Source organism: Acipenser ruthenus, chromosome 1 (genome assembly GCF_902713425.1).
Source record: "Acipenser ruthenus chromosome 1, fAciRut3.2 maternal haplotype, whole genome shotgun sequence".
NCBI lineage: Eukaryota > Metazoa > Chordata > Actinopteri > Acipenseriformes > Acipenseridae > Acipenser > Acipenser ruthenus.
Window position 1 is genome coordinate 45,322,390 of NC_081189.1, and position 22,834 is coordinate 45,345,223.

Genomic DNA, 22,834 nt, shown 5'->3' on the forward strand with positions numbered 1-22,834 from the left:
TACTTTCAGTGCAGCAAACTCTCTCCAGAAGTTCAGTGAGGATCTCTGAATGATCCAATGTTGACCTAAATGACTAATGATGATAAATAGAATCCACCTGTGTGTAATCAAGTCTCCGTATAAATGCACCTGCACTGTGATAGTCTCAGAGGTCCGTTTAAAGCGCAGAGAGCATCATGAAGAACAAGGAACACACCAGGCAGGTCCGAGATACTGTTGTGGAGAAGTTTAAAGCCGGATTTGGATACAAAAAGATTTCCCAAGCTTTAAACATCCCAAGGAGCACTGTGCAAGCGATAATATTGAAATGGAAGGAGTATCAGACCACTGCAAATCTACCAAGACCTGGCCGTCCCTCTAAACTTTCAGCTCATACAAGGAGAAGACTGATCAGAGATGCAGCCAAGAGGCCCATGATCACTCTGGATGAACTGCAGAGATCTACAGCTGAGGTGGGAGACTCTGTCCATAGGACAACAATCAGTCGTATACTGCACAAATCTGGCCTTTATGGAAGAGTGGCAAGAAGAAAGCCATTTCTTAAAGATATCCATAAAAAGTGTTGTTTACAGTTTGCCACAAGCCACCTGGGAGAAGGTGCTCTGGTCAGATGAAACCAAAATCGAACTTTTTGGCAACAATGCAAAACGTTATGTTTGGCGTAAAAGCAACACAGCTCATCACCCTGAACACACCATCCCCACTGTCAAACATGGTGGTGGCAGCATCATGGTTTGGGCCTGCTTTTCTTCAGCAGGGACAGGGAAGATGGTTAAAATTGATGGGAAGATGGATGGAGCCAAATACAGGACCATTCTGGAAGAAAACCTGATGGAGTCTTCCAACAAGACAATGATCCAAAACATAAAGCAAAATCTACAATGGAATGGTTCACAAATAAACATATCCAGGTGTTAGAATGGCCAAGTCAAAGTCCAGACCTGAATCCAATCCAGAATCTGTGGAAAGAACTGAAAACTGCTGTTCACAAATGCTCTCCATCCAACCTCACTGAGCTCGAGCTGTTTTGCAAGGAGGAATGGGCAAAAATTTCAGTCTCTCGATGTGCAAAACTGATAGAGACATACCCCAAGCGACTTACAGCTGTAATCGCAGCAAAAGGTGGCGCTACAAAGTATTAACTTAAGGGGGCTGAATAATTTTGCACGCCCAATTTTTCAGTTTTTTATTTGTTAAAAAAGTTTGAAATATCCAATAAATTTCGTTCCACTTCATGATTGTGTCCCACTTGTTGTTGATTCTTCACAAAAAATTACAGTTTCATATCTTTATGTTTGAAGCCTGAAATGTGGCAAAAGGTCGCAAAGTTCAAGGGGGCCGAATACTTTCGCAAGGCACTGTATCAAGAGCTCTGCATAACACTGGCCTGTATGGCAGGGTGGCAAGAAAGAAGCCGTTACTCAAAAAGTACCATCTGAAAGCACGTCTGGAGTTTGCCAGAAAGCATGAGAGTGACCCAGCTGCAATGTGGGAAAAGGTTTTGTGGTCAGATGAGACCAAGATAGAGCTTTTTGGCCAAAACTCAAAGCGCTATGTGTGGCGCAAACCTAACACTGCCCATGCCTCAAGACACACCATCCCTACAGTGAAGTATGGTGGTGGCATCATGCTGTGGGGATGCTTCTCATCAGCAGAGACTGGGCATCTTGTTAAAATTGAAGGAAGAATGGATGGAGCAAAATACAGGGAAATACTGCAAGAGAACCTGCTTCAGTCTGCTAAAAAACTGAAGCTTGGGAGGAAATTCACCTTTCAGCAGGACAATGATCCCAAGCACAAGGCCAAAGCAACATTGGAGTGGCTCAAGAACAAAAAGGTGAATGTCCTACAGTGGCCCAGTAAAAGTCCTGATCTCAATCCCATTGAGAATCTGTGGCACTATTTGAAAATTGCAGTCCACAAGCGTCGTCCAACCAACCTGATCAACCTGGAGCAAATCTGCCAAGAAGAATGGGCCAAAATCACCCCGACACTGTGTGCAAAGCTGGTACATACTTACCCCAAAAGACTTAAAGCTGTTATTGCAGCGAAAGGTGGCTCTACCAAATATTAATGTGTGGAGGTTGAATACTTATGCAAGCAAGATATTTCAGTTTTTTATTTTTCTTAAAAATATTTCCCAACATAAAACCAATGTCACCTTACAATAATTGATTTTGAGTTTCAGTGTTTTAAAATAAAATATCAAACAGAACAAAATTTCAATGTACCATTTGTAATTCAGTAATATGAGAGTATTGGTCAGGGGTCTGAATACTTTTGCAAGGCACTGTATATACTGTGTGTGTGTGTGTATATATGTATATATATATATATATATATATATATATATATATATATATATATATATATATATATATATATATATATATATATAATACTTGTAGTGTGGTCAGAATACCATGCGCTTGTTTTGATTTATTTGAAAGAGCAACACACTAGGCCCTTTACATCCAGTAGAGGAATAAATGCCAGACACAGAAAGCTCCAGTTCCAAGATTTATTTTCTTAGAACAGATCAAACAAATAAAATATTAAAATACAGAATATTGAGGCATAAAAAATACTAGTCTCCCCTACCGTCTGTTTTGTTAGTGGTAATGTCAGTGCCTGTTTCTCACAAATCACCCCCAGTTTCCTCCTTTTTGTCACTAGCCAATAGTTCACCCCCACTAGAGGTCGCCACCAATACCACCAAACAACCACCCAGCACTGGGAACACCAACTAGCTAATGCCCCAATTAAAATAAAAGACAAATAAATAAAAAACAAAACAAATTGAGGGGGGCTTCTTGCTGGGTCGAGTGGCTTCTTTTAGGGATGTTAGTCAGGTTTGTCTCACAGCCTGGGGGTCTTCTAAACAACAGGTCACGTGGTCATACACTGGAACAATAGCCGTTTCTCCATCTACAGACACAGCCTGAAAATAAATCAAGTCACAGGACGATCAACTAATTCTCCATCTTTTTGCCTGTGCAAAAAACACGTGCAAAGAAGCCACTACAGTACAAATGCAATAAAAAAAGTCACTAAACCCAAAAGACATCATTTAAAGGAATATTAAAATACAAAGACGTTTTAAACCCTCACAAACAATAGAGCATTAAAAAAAAGGCTATTCAAATACAAAAATGATTAACACAGAATGATTGGACAGAATTGACAAATAGCACAGTAAATAAAAAGGTACCTATTCTAGTTTTGTAATTAAAATATCTGCATGTCGCACATTAAAGTGTTACAACCAAGCATAGAACTAATATATATTCAATACAAGAAAAAGGATACCAGTGATCATGTGATAATAAAAGCAAATATTAGTTATCATTCTTTTATATGACTACTATAGGTCAAGCTACATTTTGTAGTGATGAATATATTATCTAATTCAATTGTTACATGTGACTGGTATGTACAGTTTAGTATACATTGATTTGATTTAAATTCCAGGAAAACCTCTCTATGTTACCTCACACACCGTAAATTCTTTGGAATTTCTCAAGCAAAAAAAGTTATGTCTGCTTCTTTTGGCTTGCTTCTTTGGAATAGAATTACTCATAGTTGGTAAGTTATTTTCTTAACTATCAACTCACCGTAGACGATAAAGTCATTTACATTTTAAATCTGAGATGCTTGTTTCAATGGTACATGTGAGTGTAACATCAAGGCCAGAGAAGACTGTTTGTTTTTTTTATAGCATTTACTATTTGTATGCACGGTGACTCGGATTGGGGCTTCAGGGGAGTTTGCTGGGGTTTTTAGGGCCTGCCCTACGAACCAGTTCACTCACAACTACTGCGCTAATGCGTCCCAACAATAACACCTAAAGGCAAATGTATTCGCAGACTCACACGCACAGATCAGTACAGTATATACACTGTACAGATTAGTATATGATGTGAATGTTTATTTAGTATGAGAAGGGTTATTGTAATAAACCAGTTAGTGTACAGTGGGTTACAGTATCAACTATTGATGGCCTTGTCATCAACTATGACACCAGGTCAGAGCACCTTATTAATTACTTGTCGGGAAAGGGTGGAGTCATTATTTCTTGAAGGTGGTTCATTTACTGGCAAGTACTGTAATGACCGAATAGAGCTCTTATAGACTGTGGCTATTCTAGAGTATAGCACACAGAGGGGCACCAAGTGGGGCACAACTTAATTATGGATGGGCACTCATTTTTTTCTACTTTTTCGGGGTTCTACAGTGTTTTCCACATACAATAAAATCACAAAAACAGCTGTGTAGATTAAAAATAAGAAATCTGCAGTGGCATAACCTGAATTAAAACTCCATTAAATTAAGTGAAAAAAAAACTAAACACACAACTTTGTACCTTCCTGCAATTTAGTGACTTCTGAAGTGCCTTGAAGCCCCCCTACTTTAGTATAAATCTGAACACATATATTATTTCTTTTAAATGAATAGCAATTAAGTAAAATAAAGATATAAATCACTTTAATTGCTGACCTTAAATTATGGGTGAGATTGGAGCTGATTTAGAGAAGCTGTGACTGGAGAAGCTGTCTGTAAATGAAGATGCTGGCACTGACTGGAAAAGCTGGCTGTGACTGGAGAAGCTGGCACTGACTGGAGAAGCTGGCTGTGAATGGAGAAGCTGGCTGTGACTGGAGAAGCTGGCTGTGACTGGAGAAGCTGGCTGTGAATGGAGAAGCTGGCTGTGACTGGAGAAGCTGGCACTGACTGGAGAAGCTGGCACTGACTGGAGAAGCTGGCTGTGACTGGAGAAGCTGGCACTGACTGGAGAAGCTGGCTGTGACTGGAGAAGCTGGCACTGACTGGAGAAGCTGGCTGTGACTGGAGAAGCTGGCACTGACTGGAGAAGCTGGCACTGACTGGAGAAGCTGGCTGTGAATGGAGAAGCTGGCACTGACTGGAGAAGCTGGCACTAACTGGAGAAGCTGGCACTGACTGGAGAAGCTGGCACTGACTGGAGAAGCTGGCTGTGAATGGAGAAGCTGGCAGTGACTGGAGAAGCTGGCAGTGACTGGAGAAGCTGGCTGTGACTGGAGGATCTGGCACTGACTGGAGAAGCTGGCTGTGACTGGAGAAGCTGGCTGTGACTGGAGAAGCTGGCTGTGACTGGAGAAGCTGGCACTGACTGGAGAAGCTGGCTGTGACTGGAGAAGCTGGCACTGACTGGAGAAGCTGGCTGTGACTGGAGAAGCTGGCACTGACTGGAGAAGCTGGCTGTGAATGGAGAAGCTGGCTGTGAATGGAGAAGCTGGCACTGACTGGAGAAGCTGGCTGTGAATGGAGAAGCTGGCTGTGACTGGAGAAGCTGGCTGTGACTGGAGAAGCTGGCTGTGAATGGAGAAGCTGGCTGTGACTGGAGAAGCTAGATGCTAACTAGGAATGGTAGCTGATTTAACTGTTTCAAGGGCAGTGGTCAACGTAGGTGACTACTTTTAAACACAAATTTCATTTCTTCTTGCATGCTGGTTACAACAAGTAATCAGTGGGGTAAATAAAAATATATATATATTTCACACCAAGCGGTAGTGTAGATTGTATACTTTGTACAGTAGCCACTTAAACCACTAATAGTACTCCGACATAGGATGAGTTCAGCAGAGGGTAATAAAAAAAATATAGGGAAGCAGTGCAGCAGTGTGGAGTAGTGGTTAGGGCTCTGGACTCTTGACCGGAGGGTCGTGGGTTCAATCCCAGGTGGGGGACACTGCTGCTGTACCCTTGAGCAAGGTACTTTACCTAGATTGCTCCAGTAAAAACACAACTGTATAAATGGGTAATTGTATGTAAAAAATAATGTATAAAAAATAATGTAATTGTATGCTAAGAAATAATAATAGTAATGTATGTATATATATATATATATATATATATATATATATATAATTATATAAGGACGTTCCGGACTACAAGTCCTTCAGCTAGACGGAAAAACAGTGCTGTAAACAAGCTTTTGAAAGACAATCCAGCTGAAGAAGGACTCGTAGTCTGAAACGTCCTGATTATAATACATTTTTGTTTATCAATTATTCATATACAGCTATGGCCAAAAGTTTTGCATCACCCTGTAGATTTAACACAGTTTGCTTCAGAAAGTCGAATGAAATCTTGCTAAATAATGTTACGTTAACATACTGAATAACATACCGCTTTGTAGTTTTCCATATACTAATGTGACATTTAACTAAAGGGCATCATTTATGAAAGGGCACTACATTTAGAATTAGTGCTCATGTAGTGTGCCTAACGTGCACGATAAATCTAAATTTACTGCCCTATTTACTAATGGAGAATGCATTAATTTACGTGTACAGTATTTGGCTAATTTACATACCACACCGTGCACACTACATGTATTGTGAGCGATAATTTAATGTGCATGATAATGTCAGAGACTTACCTGTGACCACAGTGATATCAAAAGCCCCAGCAGTCCCGGAGTATCTTTTGGTCAGTAGCTTATTGTGAAGGTGGGGGTGGCTTACATTGACGGGTCAGGCAGAGGCAATGTAAAGTGAAACTGCACTGCTTACCTTTTAATTTTAACATGTATTCCTTGTCCGATGTAAAAAAAAATTAAAAATGCCTTTTTCCTTTCACCTTTAATGCATATACAATAAAAGTCATGTTGTGCAATGGCATATTTTTCTTTTTGTTCTGCTTACTTGAGAAATATTGATTGATGAGACATAGCCTCATTTCTCTTCCTTGTCGGCATTGCCACCCTGCAGAGCAGGCTCCATGGATCTGGTGACAGTGCTATGTGAGTACAATCAATATCACACGTCCTGCAAACCTATCCTGTGTGGGAAATTTAATATAATTCCCTGTGAGCTTTAGCAGGGCTTTTTTGTGTGTAAGTTTATTAAATAGTTTGCTGTTAAAGCTGAATGACATAGTTTAAAATGAATAGTTAATACTCTAAAGCAGGGGTGTCAAACATACGGCACGCAGGGCAATTTTTGGCGGCCTGCCCATTAATTTCTAAAATTGCATTGATGTACTGTATCATTGGAATTTTTCTTTTAAAACAACCTGCCTCTTTAATATAACACGCGTATTCAACATGTGCAGTCTGCATTGTATGACTGACATTCCCATTAAGCCAATCACAGCTCACAGAGGTAGTAAAATAGCCAATCAAATAGCACACAGGATCCATTTCCTCACGCACACGTGTAACAGCACAGCAGACATAATGTTGATTAGGATAGCAAAGGGAAGGCTTGTTTAAACTATTTATTTTACTTTGTGACAAATTTAAAATCAGTAGCCAAAAAGTAGTTGGAGATGTCACAGACGGAACACAGAAGATTCCAGAATCGTTAACCAGATGATTATTTGTTCAATTAATAATTTTGACGTCAAGGCAATGTCTGATTTGCAGTTATGAAAGATTACGTCACTATGACACGCTGCACAATGCAACGTATTTTGAGTTTACTGGAAATGAAAGAAGCTATGGTGCCTCAATGAAAGTTTTTTTCTGAAAATGAGAAGAAAAAATGAAAGTGCTGTGGATGCCATGAACAACACAACCACAGGAAAGGACTTACCATTTCACATTTTCACAGCTTGTCAGTATCTTTTTTTTTTTCATTGCTGTTAAAAGCGTTACATTTTGTAATATGTTTAATATTGAGACCTAGCATTATATACATTTTTTTTTTAGTTTGAGATTTACATTGAAAGAAAAATACTTTTCTATTTCCTTCATTTATATTACATTTAGGATATAGGGTTTTTTTTGTCAGTGTTCTAGGAAAGCTGCTTCTAGTTATATCTGCCTATTTCTGTACTATAAAATACATTAAGTAGTCGAGTCAGTAAAAAGAATCGAACTGCACATATTGTTTTCAGCCCAGAAAAAGAGGTTTAAATAGTGTTTAAATCCGTGGTTTGGTTTCCATACGCACTAATAAATGATCACTTTAATGTGTGCAGTAAAATTAACGTACTTTAGTAAATACCATGTGAATACAGCCCATCTCATTATTCTGAGCTGGATCCTCATTTAAATACATCAGCATGTATTACAATACAAATCACATATTTATTCTGATTACCATAGTGTGTACCACTAAATTTAATGTGTGCCATAATATGTCAAGTATCAGACGCGATAATGAGTACAATTGCAATAGTAAATTTGGAAGTCATGAATGTGCACACTAATTGCAATTATCGCGCACCATAAAGTTTACTATTATGGCTTCCGGTAGACTTTTGCAATATCATTTTGTAGTTTCTCTGATTGCCGATGTTAAATAAAAGCCATAAATTATGTTCATATACTGTACTTTTCAAGAAGTGTTACGAGAGACTGTTTTTGTTGCTTAGTTTAGGCATCATTTCACAGAGAAATGTATTCATCGGTCTAGTGTTCAGCATTTGGTGAGGAACTCTGGGTGCGGGTAAAAGGCTGTTACATCTGGAGGGCATTTTGACAATTTTTTTTTAAAGCTCTGCACCAGGTAACAGGACCAATGACCATGCTGGAAAAATAGCGTATACGCACGGCTCACATACTAATGAGCCACTTCACACTGTATAAATCAATACGCACAACATTATAAATACCATCATCAAAATTCCATGACAAACTGCCATTTTATTTATTAGTTATAAAACCAGTCGCAAAATAAGTGAGAATCCAACCATTTTCTTTAATACATTTAGAGATGAAATTCCAGAGAACTGGTGCAGTATCAACTTTCCCAGTGAAGACAGTAGTGCACCTGAAAAAAACAAAACAGTGCTATAGCAACTGTCAACTAGCAAATGAGGCACAGCTAAATGAAATACAGTAGAAAAAAAACTAAAAAATGACAACACAGGCTTTTAAGACCTAAACTCGGGAGAGACGAAGATGAGCACCTGCGTCCTCCAAAAGCCGTCCACTTTTTTTTTCACTGCAAGCCTGCCGTGCAGCCATATCCAGAACTTACAGCGTCGGAGGACCATGCAGTTCTGAATTGCGTACAGGCAGGCCTGCAGGCACCTGGACAGCCAGTGCAAGAAGTTCAACTGGCGACCAGTATAATCCAGTCTCCAGTTTTTTTAATGCCAAGAGCTGGAATAAATAGATTTTGTTAACAGTAGAACTTTTAACATCTCTGTTGACAGCGAGTTTAAGATGTGGTGGATAAAATATATACAATTTATTAATGTATATTGTATAGGTTATAAGATTTACCAAACCTAAATGTGATCTTTTCCACAAAATATCCTCTGGCTGGGGAAGGCTTAAAGCCTGCTTTCAAGAGACTGCCGTCTCTTTCTCTCAACTAGGGAAATAACCCCCACTTATGCTAGCTTCAAAGACTTTTAGGTGTGAGCCCAAGCTTTGTTTTATTGTTTTGAGTAAACAAACATTGTCTACTTAAGACAATTAGTCTTTGGAGAATCACATTAACATATATAGTGGTATTCTAGAACCTAACAGACATGGATGCTGTGCTGTGGTTTTACAAACACCGAAGAGGGCAGCAGTGTGGAGTAGTGGTTAGGGCTCTGGACTCTTGACCGGAGGGTTGTGGGTTCAATCCCCAGTGGGGGACACTGCTGTTGTACCCTTGAGCAAGGTACTTTACCTAGATTACTTCAGTAAAAACCCAACTGTATAAATGGGTAATTGTATGTAAAAATAATGTGATATCTTGTAACAATTGTAAGTCGCCCTGGATAAGGGCGTCTGCTAAGAAATAAATATTAATAATAATTCAATCTGAACCAATCATTGATATGTGATTGGAAGACCTGGACAAGGAGTGACTATTTGGGAAGTTTTAAAAATCCTTGTACAAACCGGATCAAACTCTCCATACGCTTGCTCTTAACATCACTCAGACTCAGTTCTGCTTGCTATTCTCACACCAAGGCTACAAGGTGGGAAGACATTTGAAAGCTACAGCCTACTATGTGAGTAACTTCTCCTGCAACACACTGCTGCTTGTGTCCAACTAAAAGAAAGCTTCTCGACACTGCTGGGAATATATTTCTTTGAAAAAAATCACAAAGAAAAAGGAAAAGTATCTTTGAAAACATTGGGAACAAAATCATTACTTGGACTTTTCAAAACCTTTGGAACCACGAGGAGTGAACAACTTTGTTATGAAACCTATTTCTAAATGAAAGTTTGGTAACTATATGATTTATTACATTTCTTTGTGCATAGAAATGTTGCAACATTGAAATAAACCAAAGTCATTTTACTTTTAAACTGTTTGTCTAATTTATTTCTAGATGTTAAAGCACTGTTGTGATACAATACCTATTAAGTTAATGGGGAATATTGCGTAAAATATTAAATTAGCTATATACTACAAACATACAAAGGATATATTGAATATATATTAATCTTGGTATTTTAATTGAATTTATTTACATTGACTGATAAGTTAGATAATATTTTCTTTTGAGATACTAAAATATGTAGTTTTATTTAAGTTCAAATATCCACTACAAAGACCAGCAATAATGTCTTCCTATCATTCATGAAAACTTTCAGAAACTATGGTAAAGACAAGGTCAAACAACTGCTCTACTTCCTTTCTCAGTTTCTTTGAAACTCCACCCAGACCATCCACATTGCCAGCTTGAGCTCCGCCCTCTACTTTTCAGATTCCACTTTCAATGCAAAACTTCACAATAAATAGAAATGTGCAGTTTATTTTTAACTTAAAATTAATTCTTAAATACAAATTAAAGGTTATGTCCTTTGGGATTATTTAGCACTGCGGATGTATCCACAATAAAAGTTTCTTGTTTTTTACATTTAAAGTGTTTTAATAATTGTTCTTCCCCAATTAACTTTGAAATAACCGTTTTATAAGCGGTATAAACCACGTCACACGTCTGGGTGGTTAACCCTATGCTGCCTACGGGGAATGACCATATTTAGTCATAAATATGAAGACTTTCTGTTTAAGCGCTTGTAGTTTTGGAACCTTAAACCAGCAATTAAAACTCAATACACCTACAGAAAGGCATTAAGTAGATCTTTCCAGTGATGTAATTTATTTTGTTGTGGGATGATTTTTTTTTTTTTTTATATGAGCTACACCTCCCAAGAAATTATTGAACTATGAAAAATATACAATATTTTTTATAAAATGCCAATTTCAACCTCTTTCCAAGTGTTATATAAAAAACTTAAAAACTTAAAGCATATCATAGCTGCACAATTTTCCAAGGTTTTCACATTTGAAATCAACATTGAAATATCTTGTACAGTTGCAGAGCTAGATAAGGTTTTGCAATGCATAGTATTTTACAAAAATCAACCTGGCAAAGGCAAAGTGAGACTGGAAACATTATTGCCCTGTTTGAGATACAATTATATGTCAGTATAAAAATAAAGAAACAACACACAAGTTATCAAGTAAAATGTGTTGTTTTTTTTTTTTTGAAAAAACAAAAAGTATATTACAAATAAAACTCTGAAAATAAGAATTTTATTTGGGAGGGAGGGAGACAAAAAAAGCCTTCCATATTGTGCTGTATTTATTTATCTTCAAAACTACCCTGCAGTTGAAGTGCTGGGCTGGGGCTCCTCCAGATCACTCTCCTCCTCCTCATCCTCCTGCAGCAGCTCTTCATCGAGGAGGTCAGCCTCCATGGTGTACATGCCCTCAATCTCCTCCTTAGTCAGGGCTCTCCTCCTCTTCAGTGACTGAACCAGATGCTAGAGCTGATTTTCTCTATCCATCTTCTGGCTTACACACACCCACATAAAACATTAAAATAAATACCAATTATTATTTTTAATAATAATAATAATAATAATAATAATAATAATAATAATAATAAGAATAATAATAATAATAAGAATAATAAGAATAATAATAATTCTCCATCCTTTTTCATACACATAAAAAAGTAAACTAATAACAATGACTGTTCTTTACACACATACAAAAGTCAAAGTAAACTAGTAATAAAATACATGGCTAAATAATAAAAGTAATAACTACAGCTAAATGTCTTTGTTCTATACATACACAACATAAAAATAAAAACTTAACCAATAAAAAAACAACGAGATTTATTCCTCATTCTTTTAGACATCGAATAAAAAAATAAGTTAAAAAAATAATAGATGCATACCTAAATAATAATAACGACTGAAGATAAATAATGAATCGACTAGAAAAAGTAAAATAGCCAACACAGACATACACAAACGCCTAACTTTTGGCATCACATGCGATAGACCTATAGTTTTTGCTTTCTCTCCTGAGGAGAAACACGTTCAAAAAATGGAAAAACAAGTCTAAAATAAAAACGTATATGTGAAACTAACTATAAGAAAGATGTTTTTTTTTGTAAAAAAAAACCCCAAAAACGTGATGTTGGTACAGTAGTTACTCTTGTCTACAGCAGTCATAAAGTTAGCCCTGCCCAGCAAGCAAGCATGCACACAAAAGACACAGCGGAAAAAAAAAACACTGCAGATGTACTCAGCACAAAAAAAAGAATATGTCTAATTAGCCCAAGTACTTACCGTTTAGATGATATGTAGATTAGCACTCTTGGGACTGTAAAACCAGAGATACAGAACCTCCAATCTGCTGTGCACTCAATCACAATGGCGCCGGCAGAGACTTGTCCTTGTAATCGAAATATTATATGCCCTCTTCAACCAATGGTATCATGACAAGCCCCGTAGTCATGGCTATGACCCATACTTTAAAAAAACAAAATTACTGGTTGGACGGCTGATATGCGACGTGTTTTGTCCTCGTAACAAAAGTTACGAAATTACAGCGCGTTAGCAGCTAAGGGCCTAATCATTATTTTATAAATAAAATGGTAGAGTATGGAGGTTAAAACTAATTAATTATTCTGTATTTTTGGATACTGCTGCATTGCAGGTTGACCATTGAAATGCAAACAGAATCAGCCTCTCAGGGATTCTATGGGTGTAGGATTTGAAATACAAATATTGGAATCAGTTATTCAAATGTCTTAAAAGCCTCCCTACTACACAGAGTATATTAATTATATAATCTTTGTCTACTTGCAAGTTTGCTAAGCATTTTCTTTTGCACAGGTTATTCTGACAAAGCTAACTTGTCTTCTAATATGCATGCTTGTTACTGATGGAGTTCCATGGGGAGAGCCAACCTCTCCCTGCTTAAAGGGATTTTCTGAGAGCCAGCTCTTAGTTTTGTTTCATAGCAACCACAGCTCATCAAGTATACACACCATGAACAGTCAACCAGTGTATGTCTGTGTGCAACCTGTTTATCTGGAGATGTAAATATGAATATGCTGTTTTTCTGCTGTATTAAAAGAACACTGGATAGTCTCTACAACTTTAGGGAAATACCCTGCCCAAAATGTTATTTGCACAGTCTTTTATATAGAGGATACTGATCATTCGTGGTATACGGTTTTTATTCGCCGCAGGAGGATATCCCATTAAACCACAAGCCCCTGTCGGTTTATGTTAAAGACATTTTACTGCCTGTAGGAAGCTCCAAAAAAGACCGTTGTCAGTAGTTTAACATCAGGGCTTACGAGGTAACATCAGATATGAGGAGGCTGTGTGGTCCAGTGGTTAATTAAAAGAGCTTGTAACCAGAAGGTCCCCGGTTCAAATCCCACCTCAGCCCCTGACTCATTGTGCGACCTTAAGCAAGTCACTTAACCTCCTTGTGCTCTGTCTTTGGGGTGAGACGTAATTGTAAGTGACTCTGCAGCTGATGCATAGTTCACACACCCTAGTCTCTATTTACTTTAAGTTATATCAAGAATTTGTTTTGTGCACTACTGCTGGCAGCAGTGGAATCAGCAGCCTTAGTGTGAGTAAAAATCCTTGTACTGGTAGTAACATCTGCCCACATTTTTTTTTTTTTTTTTAATAAATGCACACATATCCGTTAACTTTTGTAAAATGGATCATCCTATTAACTGAATGCTCTTAAAATTTGAATTAACTTGATGCTGGTTTCTCTGAAGAAAATATTACAGAAATTGCTATACACTTTCAGAAACACACATTTCTCCAGCTGCACTTTTGTTTTTAATAAACAGTCTGTCATTAAACAGTGCATCACCACAGACGACACTCTGAAGGCGAGGTTCTTCTGCAGTGCCTACAAAGATAAATCTAAATTCTAAGTAACTTTCTTCATATTTCCAATTGTTCTGTTTTAGAGGATAATGCACCTGCACAATCTTTTTTTTTTTCTTTACGCACCACATTGCACACGGATCCGATACATCATTTATTGTCCGTCATCCGAAAACTCATCCGTCAACTTGATTGCACATTGGATGCGTTAAAACTACACCTCCAGCATTAATGCTGAAGATGTATTACTTATCCTGTGGAGTCAAAGCCAAAAACACAAAAAAGGCGATATTGTATGCACCCAATATTAAAGAAGCGTAAAGACCTAGGGTTCTGAGTTTATTTTAGAATGTCAGTAGTTCAGTTTGAGGAGCTACTAATAATAATCGGTTATAATATACAGTTCTTCATGGTTCGCTTTGCAGAGAATAAGCTTCTCCATGTTGAACACAAAAACAGGAACTGCAAGAATCCACGTGTCTTTTTTCATTGGTCAATGTCATTTTTAATGCATGTCAAATTGGATCAAATCAAACTTGTTTTGATTCCAGAATTGACGCATCACTGTCGTACGACATCCACCCACTTTTTCCTGAAAACCCGCCCAATCAGGAGCATAAGTTGTGACATCACAATCACCTCTGATGTTCTCCATTGTAACAAATAGCAACTACACTACATGCAGTTGTAACTTTTTTATTGTGTTTTATGTGTTAAAATGGTATGTTTCTTTATATTATTGATTGATGGCGCTCTGGTTAGCTTAAACAATTGTCTCTTCCTTAGAATTTAAAAGTATACCAATACATACTTCCTGTGTTAACTGTTATTCAGTAGTACATTGTGTATCTTATAATGTGATGGGGGACTCAATTTTAGTCTTTTATTTTAATTGCGGAATAATGCTGATTTTTTAAATTTAATTAATTTTTTTATCAGAGAATTTCAGGAGGGTTTTATTGCGGAAAACAAGGATCACTGTTAATTACTAAACATTCACCTGGAATACGAATAAATCAAGCATTCATTTTCTTTAATCAAGTAAAACCCTTGAGAACAAATTCTCATTTGCAATAATGCCTTGTTACCAGACTGTGCCTTTAAAAAAGTGTAGTCGAAACTATTATAATTAATTCAGCTCAAAGCGTCCACACTGAAGTACCGTTTCATGTTTAGTCGGGCTTAATGCGTACAAACAATATTAAAATAGTTTGGTTACAGTTCCTGGCAGCGAAATGAACCGTGAAAATTAATACTATAGTATCCCACGGTGCACTGTATTTTATTTTAAAACAATGTGTTATGCCCCATAGTAATAGAAGTCCATATTGCTAAAAATGAAATAAAACAAGTATTTTGGAAAAAGTAATGCAAAGTATTTCGGGTTTATTTTTAATCGGGCGATGTTCCGTAAACAAATTGAGCTGTTTTTACCTTCATATCTTGCCTGAGCCTAATTCTGGTACCCTTCATTTTATTTCAAACAGAGCTGACAAATTTCATCCTGATCCTACTTTTAACTCGCATTTCATTGTTGAAGTTGCCTAATTTAACGTTGTGTTTTTGTTATTTTCCCCACTAGTTTTTTTTTTAAGCATACAAATTAATACCCAGTGCAGAGTGTACACTGATGACAAGTTCTTCAGGGACCTGTTCTGAGTATTTCGCCAAACCTATCACAAAGCATTTTGGGATATTGGAAGATACACAAAAAATGTAGTTGCTGTTTAGCCGAGAAAATGGGCTAAACCTGAGCAGGGTTGCCAGATTGGGTGGGTTTATGATATTTTTAAGCAAAATACTAAGCTTTACCTTAGTGTTTACATCACTGTTGCTAAACATTGTAATGTAAATCAATATCCGTGGCAATGACATACATTGCATTATGGGTAACATATGTTTTGCACGAGCCTGGTAACAGAAGATACCGATACAAAATATACAGGAAAGAGTGGAAGGCTGATCGTGAATTAAACGTAGAGAGTGGTCTCTCAAATGTAATTTCTTAAAGATGACAGTTGAAATAGAATGGGATTAAAACTGCTCCACATTTTGATTTGAACTGCAAAGAAACAGCTTAACTTCAGCCTAATTTACAGCAGGCCTCCCCGGGAGCTGCTGGCAAACTTTGAGCGTGTATAACAGCTAATGCAAACCATTTCAAGGTGACTGCATGTGTACAGTCAGAAGGAGGGACTCAATCTCTTACAAAGGGTCATAAAAGATAAGCTTGCAACATTGCGCAGAGCTGAGCGCCTACGGAAACGCTACAAAAAGAAGCAGCGTGCGAGAGCTAACTTTTATAAAGACCCATTCAAATTTGTAAAGAAGTTATTCACCAGTGAGAAGAATGGCACACTGAAAGCATCTAAGTTTGAGCTGGAGATATATTTGGAGGAAACACATACAGATTCAAAAAGGCAGGAGCCTATGTCAATTCCTTCAGACATCCCACCTATCAATCCAGCAGAATACCAAATGGAGGACTGTGCACCTAAGTGGAAAGAAGTAGAACGAGCTGTCAAAAAAGCAAGGGCTTCATCATCTCCAGGGCCTAATGGAGTTCCGTACAGAGTGTACAAGAGTGCTTCAGGAGTTCTACGAATCCTGTGGAAATTGATGAACGTGGCATGGGAAAAACAGGTTATACCAAGAGCATGGCGCCGAGCAGGTGGAGTCTTTTTACCTAAAGAAAAAGATTCTACAAGCATCAGTCAGTTTCGCCCTATTTCCCTATTAAATGTAGAAGGCAAGATTTTCTTCAGCATTATTGCTCAGAGATTGTCAACTTAGCTATTAAAGAACTGCTTCATTGTTGCCACCAGGTCCATCAAAACATTACAAACAAAAGATAACATTCCTCCGCCAAGGAGAGCAACCACCAACAAAAGGGGTTAAAACCAATCCTCTCCCAGGACAACTGGAAGCTGCTAGAGACTGGAAAATGCTGGCAGATGTTGGTCAACGGCTTATTTTTCCACCTGAGAGTGCCACCACTAACCTTTGACCAGATATTGTCTTGTGGTCTGGATCAGCACGCCTTGTCCACCTGGTAGAGTTAACAGTGCCATGGTAGGGTGCTGTAGATGAGGCGTATGAGAGGAAGAAACTGCGGTGTGCTTAACTAGCCTCTGAAGCGGAGCAGCGAGGCTGGAGAGTCCGGGTTTACCCAGTGGAGGTGGGTTGTCAAGGATTTATGGCACACTCTACAACCCAGTTTCTCAGAGACGTCGGATTCAGTGGCCAAGAGTTGCGTCGCACAGTGAAGAACTTATCTGAAGCAGCAGAGAGGAGCAGCAACTGGCTGTGGTTGAGACGGAAAGATTCTGGCTGGGGATCTCAAGCACAATAGAAAGAAAGAAACACTGATTTACAGGTAAGTAAGCTTTGGTGAGTTGAATGGGTGACGGAGGGGGGTGATGCTGGGACGCCAGAATCACCGTCGAGCCCTCTTGAGGTGTCGTGGGCTAGTTGACGAAACACCGAGGATGGAAGGTGCCCACTTGAAGACCCCAAAGATGTACCCTACTTCACTCAATCCAGACGGTTGTCATGCTGATGCGCTGGGGAGACCGCACTGTGGTTGATCCCCGGAGCCAGCATCGCAGTCATTGTGTGTGCTGATGCGCCAGGGAGGCAAATAAGCTGATCCCTGGAGCCAGCATTACACTTCAATCATCAACACCAGACAGAAGGATATCTACATCATATGGAAGGAAACGCAAATGGACAGAGACACAGATGGATCACATTAGTTTACTGTAAAGCTACGTCTTGGTGCTTATCTTGGCGAGAGCCGAGTTCAAATCAGCATGAAGTTTTAACATCTACTCTTGTGTAATGGAAATCATGCAAAGAAACAGCCTAACTTCAGCCTGATTTACAGCAGGCCTCCCCGGGAGCGCCTGGCAAACTTTGAGCGTGTATAGCGGCTAATGCAAACCATTTCAAAGGTGACTGCATGTGTACATAGTTTAATGGAAGCTTACATTTAGTATACATTTCAGTTCATAAAGGACCTTTTCTTAAAAAAAATTTTTACATATATTCTTGGATATAAAAGGTTTATTGATGTATAATATTGTAGCAACCTGTGGAACTGCTGAGGGTGCGTCGCCCTGAAGAGACACTTTATGTTGGTCTGTTTGTCTGAAGCAGGTGCATGTATTGATCGGGACGGGACCATGCCAGGGTTAGGTTAGGTAAGCAAGGGGGGAGAGTGAACCAAAAAGATGCTGCGTCGACAAATCCAGTGACAATCAGTGAGTGAGAGGGCCGAGACAGGAGAGACCGAAGCAAAGTAACGAGAGAGAGAGAGAGAAAAGAGGGCTTTGTTGTTTTGGCATGGTCTCAGCCCATAGAGACTGAATGTACAGAGAGAATAAAAAGCGGAAAATCCGTTTGCACCTGCAATCCCTGCATCTGTCCATTCATTCTGCTTTTCTTAAAAGAAAGAAGGAAAAGAAAAGCGAAGGAGACCCCTTGTCACCACAATATAAATTATAATAGGGAAAGCAATTGTATTTTTTAATTAAAATAGCCGTTTAGCTTTACTAGCTTAACCCTAGTTACAAAACGTTTTCTTTTCCTTTAAAGACCTTTGCAGTTCCAAATGCTAACCTGTAGCTACACAGTGTGCGTGTTTGTGCACTCATGAGTTCTGATCATTCTAATACCATAAGATACAAATGTAGCAAGAAACTGGAAAATACCATGTTTATTGGGTTAATTTTAGAGCTAGTGTATTTGTATTATAATTTCTGGCAACCCTGAACCTGAGTGGAGGCAGGTTGGAGGCACTACTATCCCTGTATGAAACTATGCATGTTACTATGTATGTAGGCTTTTTCAAATGAATATTAACATAATATAACTTAGATTGCTCTGAAACATTATTGTTTACGTGTAGAATCAATATTTGATTTCAATGATACAATTGTTATTATTATTATTGTTGTTGTTCATAACAATAATCATCATCCTCATACATACACATAGTCTCTGTAAGTAGCCTTGGATAAAGGCTTCTGCTAAATAAACAAATAACAAATAAACAAATAATATATATGGCATATTATATGATTATTCTTTATAAAATATGTATTATACTAGTGAAAGCATAATTAATCATTTAAGGTCAAGAACTAAGAGAATGTGTCTGTGCTAATTAAATACTGAGCAGTGGGATCTGAACGTATACAGCCAATACGTTTGACTTTCCCAGTTTGAATCACTGAGAGTATTTTATGTTTTCTGCAGTGGCTGGAGTACAACTGAGTTCATTATTCTGTAGGAATAGACTAGTGCAGTTCTTTGATGCTGTAAATCATAGTGCTCAAAGCAGCAGTCCACAATATAACCTTTCAAGATTAAATTAATTCATACTCGTCCTTGGCATACACAAGCTGCCCAGAAAGAAAGGTTCTCTGGATATCATTTTTTATTTTATATATTAATTTTATATATATATATTAAATAAGGCGTGTTGAAAAAAAAGCCTGTAGTCGAGCTTTAGGACGATGGTCTACCATATTTTTTTTTTTAATTAAAAACTAAACAGTGCTGGTACAGAGTGTCCTCATAACTGCACAGTACCTGAAAGGAACAGTATATAACAGCTACATTTTTCAAATATATAATTTATTACAAGTGTAATATTGTTAAAGTTATTTGAATTTGGGTAGAGTTCAGGTGCAGCAAAAGGTAATAATGGAGTGTATGAGTGTGAGTTTTGTGGAGATAGGTGCAAAATTAAGGCAGTTATTTTGTTGACCATGTAAAGTGTGACACAGACGAAAGCACACAATCAGCGCATATGTGTCCCCATTTTTTAAACCCTAAACACTACAATTCTATCCAGTTTGTTCTGTGAAAATATTTTATTTTTTTATACGTAATTCAGAATATGTAGATATTTCAAAGACACCGCTATAGAAGTAAATTCTGCATCAACTTCCTGGTATGAAATTACTTCCTTTGCTGCAGCCTCATTTCACTCCAGTGGTCAATCTGCAGTTATGTGGCCAACCACAAAGGTGTGACCCAAGGAGTGGACAAAAAAAAAAATATGAAACAAGTTTTCCTTTTTTTGATCTACAGCTTGAAAATTTCTGCATCCTTAACTTAAGAAAAAAAAAGATTCAATGCAGTGAGATTTAAGGTGATGAGAATTGATTTATTTGTGGTTGAAATTAGTATTTTGTGCTTTAAGCTTAAATGGTTTGATGTATTTAGACAGGTATTGTAAGTAAAAAATTAAAAAACACTAGAATTTCCACAGATTAAAAAATTTAGCCATTGAGTCAAGGCAGATTTAATAGCTCGATCAGCAGGAAGAAAAAAACAGTGTTTTTGTGAACAAACCTAATGAAACAGAGAATATTAGAAATTCTCACGTTATACTACTGTGAAGAAACTGAAGATCTCGGGACATAATGATAATGAAGTCAGTCACAAAACATTAGTTGCAGTGAAAGAACTTTGAAAATAATTAATGATTACACAGAGAATAAATGATTGAGGGAATGCTAAACATAGATTATATGTTCATGTTTTAATAGGGAGTCAAAATTAACCAAAATAATAAATGGAGAGTGGATTGCATATTCTGTACATGGTACACCAGTACTATAGGCTCCAGTTAAGTTACATGGTACTAACACAATAATTCAAGTACATTTGATCTAATATACTGCTGTAATTTCGAAGGTCTCAGATTTTTATATATGAAAAGCGCACACATTATGGTAAAGTTGAGTTACATTTTATTAATGTTCTATTTGAAGTTGTTGGTGAAGAAATGATATCAAATGATGTTTGCAGATACTTCAAGGCTCCATTTCATCGAGATGTAGTATGAAGGAACTAATCTTAGAGTACTATATTTAAGCTATCGTTAGTAGTGCTAATCAGGGTCTGTGAAGCAAGCAGTATCTATATACAGCTATGGCCAAAAGTTTTGCATCACCCTATAGAATTAACTCATTTTGCTTCATAAAGTCGAATGAAACCTACTGAATAATGTTAACATATTGAGTTACATACCATTTTGTAGTTTTCCATATACTTAATGAAAAACTGATTTAAAAAAATTAAAATATAATATTTCGCAGTCTAACATGAAATGCTGTACTACTATTATGGCTCCTGGTAGACTTTTGCAATATCATTTTGAAATTTCTTTGATTACACAATATTAAATAAAAGATCCAAATTACGTTCATATATATTTTTTGTCTCAATCCTAAAATTCTATATGATGCAAAACGTTTGCACATAGCTGTACAGTACAGCTGCATTTTAGTTGAAATAAATTAGGACCCGAAATGTGTAAAATACCGCAGTTTAGGGTTGTAGGATGGTGAACGCCTGTGTATGAGGGAATATAGTCATGTTTAGAAGTGAATGGACTGAAGCTAAAAGCCTCTTTGTGCTACCATATCAATACATACACACTTGCACAGATGCTTGTCCTATAACTGTATTTATCAGCTTTATTGTTAAAATATATACAGTCAGCCCTCTTTATACCGCCAGATAAGGCCCAATAATCGAGGGTGGCGTTATAGTGAGGGTCAACAAAAAAAAAAATCACACACACAACCTTCTATGTTTGCAATACATTCAAACATTTTATTTTTTTAGCTATACAATTACAATATCTCCAGGCCATATTAATAAAACATTAATCTTTTTTAAAACTACAGTACTAGTTCTTAACACAATAGTCTACTAGTGACGGGGGTGTTGATGACATTGGTATGAACGTTCAGTTAATAATGAATTAGGAAAGCAAGTCAGAGGTTAACTGCATAACTTTGTTGTTTTAATTGGCCATGATTATTTCGCTGGCGCCACAATGAGGGAAACTACAATGCCTATATTTACGTTTGCTTGGCTTGGGAAGTTGGCGGGTGGCGGACAGAGGGGTGGCGATATATGGGTAAATATAGCACTGTTTTTATATTGATGAGATTTGTTCAGAGAGAATAGCTGGTGGTATGCAAGGGCGGCGTTATAAAGGGGGGTGGTATAACGCGGGACAACTGTATTATAGTGGCGCTGTTTTACTTTTACCCCATTCAATGGATTTGCACTAAAATTTGGATGTGCGGTCCCTTTGGTTAGATCTCTTGATGTGGGCCATTTCGTTCAGCTTGGATATGCAGATTCCGAGATCCAGATAGTGAAAAAATGTAAAAAAAAATATGTTTTTTGCTGTTTTTCTTTTTTTTTTGTCAGTCTCCAGCTCCTAAACTGTTTGGGAATTTTTGTTTGACAATTTTAGGGTATAAGGGGACTGGTCCAGAATAGTACCTTTTTCTGGTTTGATGAAAACATATTAATCTGTTCCTGAGGTATAGAGGTTTTAAATTTTGATTCTGAGCATGCTCAGTATAGCGCTTGCAGTTAGATGTTTTATATTGAAAAAGGAATTGGCCTGAAGACATTTTTTTTGCGAGGGTCCAATCTTCTTTCGTCAGAAAAAAAAAATCTTTGTTTGTGAGGTGGACATTTTGTTTTCAGTAAATAAATAAATAAAATTCAACTGCCTGAAAATCATATATCTGTAGTAAACCATGACATGTCTGTATATAATTGGGACTCCATAAGATTGACTGTAACATTGTCTTTTCATTTTGTGAGTGGCAAATATGTTTATTTTATCTTTTAAAATCTTTTTTCGTCACTCGTCTCACAAAAACAAAATTGTTCTGGCGAAAGTAGAAGTAC

General features: G+C 37.4%; 1 protein-coding gene and 1 long non-coding RNA gene across 4 annotated transcripts in view; one reads left to right on the top strand and one right to left on the bottom strand.

Moving 5' to 3' along the window:
• Nucleotides 1-22,834, top strand: part of trpm3 (transient receptor potential cation channel, subfamily M, member 3) — a 356,841-nt gene that overhangs the window by 2,418 nt on the left and 331,589 nt on the right. The window lies entirely within an intron of this gene.
• LOC117420783 (uncharacterized) lies at nt 8,581-12,627 on the bottom strand. Of its 2 annotated transcripts, XR_004547417.3 has the most exons (3): nt 12,527-12,627; nt 11,547-11,738; nt 8,581-8,759 (listed from the first exon to the last, which is right to left on the bottom strand). It is a non-coding gene; the product is annotated as an uncharacterized LOC117420783 (long non-coding RNA). The 2 variants fall into 2 exon arrangements; XR_009328942.1 differs by lacking the exon at nt 8,581-8,759 and having other exon boundaries at nt 11,462-11,738.